Below are 5,369 nucleotides of genomic sequence, written 5' to 3'. Positions count from 1 at the left end.
CCCAACCTTAGCTGATCACTGCTGGGTGAGAAAGAGTTGATCTTCTTTAAGGTAGAGTCTTTAGAAACGCTAACTAGACTCCAGTGGATGAACTTGCACTGAGGTACATCTGGGTATACAAACTTGATTGTATAGTCTTTAACATATATGTCAGACTGCATGAAATTCGGTCACGGGTATGAGGAGTACAGATGAGGAAGGGGTATAAAGATGATCATGATAGATCTGAATCATAGAACATGGAGTAATCAAGCTGGTGCTCACCTCTAAGCTTCATCTCTACTGGATTTCTTTCATAATGCTGTGCTATGCATATCCATGGAAGAGAAAAGTAATGTTCAAGCTTACCCACTTGTGAACTCAGTGATCTGTAATAACAACCAGCCCAGCAAGATGGGCCCACTGGTGCAATAGTGGCACAAATGTTATGGGAGTGACCAACCACCTTCTGATTGGACTTAATGGTTGTTTCAAAAGATGTGGCCCATACCTGACACTGTTATTGGGGCCATGAACCTGTGGCTAGACAGGCCACATGCTGTAGGGGAGAATCTACTACTGTTATTCTGCTAAATGGTCATAGTATTAAACCAACTTCTGACATACTGTTTTACCCAGACTCTCAGGTCTCACCAGAGAAGCTTCTTTTTGGAGCAGATGGTAAATAACACAGTTACTCTCAAGTAGTCAACATGTGGAGAATGCAGGACTGCAGAGTGCTTAGTCCTAGATGGGACATCTGTATCATACCTCTTCCTCAAAGGTTCAAGGAACATCTTGGAGAGGGGGCAGAAAGATTGCAAAAGCCAAAAGTGATGGTTGTATACAAGGAAACAGTGTTTTTGTTTTCCAGACAAAATAGGTCAGTTGCATATTTGAACTCACTGCAGTTTTGGCAGTTTTCACAAGGTCCTGGGCAACCCCAAGCCAGAGGAAACTCCTAGGATGAATGGGGAAGGCAGACATGAAGCTGAGCAATTATTGGCAGTTGAGAGGTGCTGGAAGAGGGAGAATTAGACCGTCTCTGAGAAGCTATTGACAACTAATGTGTACAGTGAGAGGGAGAGCCAGGTTTCTTTAAGGGTGTGAGACTGTGCTGGTTGACCATGCTGCAGGAGATGGATTGATACCCAAGAGTATTTAGAGAATATAAATTGGACTTGATAGGCCTTAAAAAATAGATATGAAATCTGCGGGAGGTACAGAGTGGGAGTTTATCTGCAAGGAGAAGGGGGAGGTGCTGAGGCTCAGGTCTGCTGGTGGACAGTGAGGCAAAGGGCTCAGCTCTGGTGGAGCAGAGTGAGTTTAATTCTAAGAGTAGCTTTCACAGTGAACAGGGTCAGCCGAGGATACAGCATGCAAAATATAAATCAAGCAAAGTTCAAGGTCAAATACTGTTCTTTTCCATTACTAACCAAACTCTTTCCCAGAGCTCCCATCTGTGAGAAAGGAAAACACAAGCCCATCCCCTGTCATTCTTCCCATCCCAAGGCAGTGTACTGCCCTGGACTGGGAGGCCATGTTCCACCAATGTCTGAACAAGAGACAGCTGGACTCTATCTTGTCCTTAGTTCACCTTCGGCAAGAACTGAGCTCCTTCAGGAAGGAATCTGAATATGATCCAAATATATTGCATGAAATTATCAAAGTATCAGTAAAATATTATTTTTTAAAATGGTTCATGCAACGTGTGGGAAACAATCTCCATCTTTCATGCATAAGACTACTTGTTGAGCAGGAAGACCTGTAAGTAACTCACCATTTCCCTTTGTGTTAACCATCTACTTGCTCCACAGATGAATGGGTAGAAGAGGTGGTGTGCATATTCAGTAATGTGTCAGAAGGCTTTTTAGTACCACATGAGCATGGCCTGAGTGCTTAATAACCCAATGCCAAGGCATTATTGTGCAGGCCTGTGGGCTGCAGCAATGTGCTGTTGCTGTTTGTGTGGAGGGAATTTCTCTTAAAGTGGAGGCTATGGGTGTAAGTGTTCTTCACCAGATAATGAAAGTTCCCAAAGGTCATATATATTAATTGAATAGCCTTGTCATATATATGAATATACATAGACATAAATATACATGTATGTGGCGAGGATGTTCAGTTAGCTGATTTTGTTCTTTGACTATTTCATGAGTGTATAAAATACATTCTGATTTCTCTCTATCCCTTCCATCTTTTATCTCCCTTCCATAGCTATGAACCTCTCCTCCTCCATACCATCCCTTTCTCAGATTCAGGATGTTTGGGTTGTTTTATTACTTCTTTAGTTCAACCCGAGCATTTGTATGATTACTGGATTGGAACTGTCTGCTATAATCTACTGGAGTCACCGTTGGATACTGAAGACAAAGATGCATGGACTCCTTCACAAACTTGCATGCCATCCTCAGCTGGTTCAGTTGTGAGGGATGGTTATGACCCTATTCCATCCAGCAACAGTACCCTCATAAGACTTTGTTTCATAGCCAGGCACAACAGCCCATTACTTTAATCCCAGCACTCATGAGGCAGAGGCAGGCAGATCTCTGACATCAAGGCCTGCCTGGTCTACATAGTGAGTGCCAAGCCAGCTGGGGCTACAGGGAGACCCTGTCTCAAAAAGACCAAAAAATTGGCCAGACTCCAGTGGATGAACGTGCACCAAGGGTCGTCTTGGGACAAAAGTGTGATTCAATAGGCCTTAACGTATATGACAGAATGCATGAAATCTGATGGGGGAGGCTATGGGTGGGTCAGACGGGGGAGGAGATCTAAATATAATTAAAATCTATGAAATGCACAAAAATTCACTTAAAATACACACTTATAAAACACCAAAAAAGACTTTGGGTGCAAATTTTGTATTTGTCATTTTTCTTAGATGATCATATGTCATTATTTCTAAGTAATTTTTATTCTATTATACCAAATACCCAGATAACTAATGTAAAGTGTGGCATCACATTCTCAGTTCTACTCCTGCTTCACAAGACAGTCTTCTCAGATCCTGAGGGCTCCTGTTAGTTATTCTGCTGAGTACTCTAAAATTGGGGCAAGTTAAGGAAAAGGAAACAATGAGGTTGATTCATGCTAGAAGAACTCAGCAAACACTTGGCTCCAATGAGTCGTGCAAACTTTACATAACTCTCAGGAAACAAACCTCAAACTTCCCTGTACCTTCCACAGGAGACCACTCAGCCTTCGTGGATCATGGAAATGTCAGAGCTTTTTTTCAAATTATTTGTCTCGTTGGAGATAATCACAAGAAACTCCTAAGTGTCTTTGGTAATTAGCAACTGGGAAAAAGGTTTCAGAAACGTTCTTGACTCCCAAACCCAGTGCTGTCATTGCCAGGGCAGGTGACAGGAAAATTGCAGCTCAGAAGGGAGCTGAGGTCACAGTCACAGACCTTTAACTCAGAGTGAAGCCACCTCCCTCTCTCACAGTGCTGGCCCCTGTGAAGTGTCTGTGCAAGGCACCCACTATGCTGCAGAACCAAGGAGTTAGGTGAGCGTTCTGTATTTCCATCTGAGGGTGATAACCAGCAAAGGAGAGTGGTCTGAGTAAGTGATTGTGTCTGGTAACAGGAATCTGAGGTGGAAACTGATCCATGAAAGGGACAGAGAAGGTAAAAGCGTAATTGCATAGGTAAGATGTGATCTGGTAACATAGATACGTCCCTGACCTTGTGCCAGTCCCCATGGTTCCTAATGAAAGAGAAGTTTCACACTGTGGGTAACAGTTGGTATTTAGACCCAGGAAAATGAACTGTGGCTATGAAGGTGCTTAAAGACTAGTAATAAATTGGTGCTCACATTTCTTGATATTAAACATGGACTAATTTTTCAGTATTATTATTATCATGAGTGGGTTCATCATCATGTATTGCTGCCTACAATAAACATTAGAATTCACTATGAGGGGGCTGGAGAGATGGCTCAGTGATTAAGAGCACTGGCTGCTCTTGCAGAGGACCCAGATTTGAATTCCAGCACCTACATGGCAGCTAGCAATCATCTGTAACTCCAGCCCCATGGGATCCGACGCCCTTTTCTGGCCTCATGGGCATTTCATGACATGGGTGCACTTACATACATGCAGGCAATATACTCATACACACAAAATGTTCCTTCAAATTTAAAAAATGCTATATGAGAATCACCTGATCTGTGGGAGAAATCAGGATGTGAATTTGTTCCTGGAGTAAAAAATGATGTTCCTGTGGAACACTGTATTTATGCTCCCTCTTGATCTTGGGAACATAATAATGAAGGTGCAGTGTGGATGGTGGGTCATGAGTGACAGGACAGCATGCATCTTGTGTTAGTTCTCCTCATTTAACAACATTCTAATGTGAAATCCACATGACATGACTTCCCTCATTGCTTATGGAGATTTTTAATCAAACACAGAGGTTTGTGAATGGTAAGCAAAGACCCCACAAGTGAGATGCCCCTTGTACACACATTTATTCTTTGTTTCAATTTGTGCAATGTGTAATATTCCTCCATCTCTATTTACACATTTCTTCAACTCTTTTACATATGTCACCTATATTTGAGTGCATCATAATTTCACTTGAGTTTTTAATTCAAATTTTCTGTAACTTATTTTTATTATCTTATGCTATTTGAGCATATATTAGTATTTCATATTGCATTTTATACAAAGTAATACTGTTCATTTATTTACTTCAGAGATACCACCTTAGCTCTCCCCCTGTAATAATAGCAAATGAAGGTTTCTGGTGACATCATAAATATTAAGTTGATCTCAAAAATGTGTACGCCAACTTGCAGATGGGACAGCTTTCTGTAAGGTCCAAACAAATATAATTAGAGCATGTTAGGGTCCTTGACTCGGTGGGTCTATGACGAGCCCCCAAAATGTTAGGGTCCTTGACTCAGTGGGGCTCTTCTGGAGAACAGTGCACGAGTATGGAGATGCAAAAATCAAGCAGAGATTTATTAAACCAGCTAGCTGGGGCCGACTGTCCTTCCAAGATGCACAGGTCTGGTTAGAGTGATCGACCCTGAGGCAATTTTAGGTAAAGATTATATAGGCTCCCACAACCATTACACAAAAGCCCGCGTTTATACAGCCAATAGTTTCAAAGCAAGCATTTCACAAACCAATAACTTTAAAACAAGAAAAATGTTACAACTCCCTTCAGGTGTCTCAATCGGGGAGAGATCGTTGGTATGTGCCTGGTATGACTCTTTTCTGTAATCTTGTGTAAGTAGACATGCCTACAGACATGACACAGACCAGACAACTTGCCCCTATCTCCGGATGCCTGTGTCTCCAGCTGAGTTAATTGGTTACAAGCAGTAAATTCAAACAAGTACATTCAAGCAGTAAATTCAGACAAGCAGTAAATTTCTCTT

Source organism: Nannospalax galili, unplaced genomic scaffold, assembly GCF_000622305.1.
Source record: "Nannospalax galili isolate Female #2095 unplaced genomic scaffold, S.galili_v1.0 scaffold1827, whole genome shotgun sequence".
In the NCBI taxonomy this organism is placed as follows: domain Eukaryota; kingdom Metazoa; phylum Chordata; class Mammalia; order Rodentia; family Spalacidae; genus Nannospalax; species Nannospalax galili.
The sequence above is the reverse complement of the archived record's forward strand: the minus strand, read 5'-3'. Positions refer to the sequence as shown.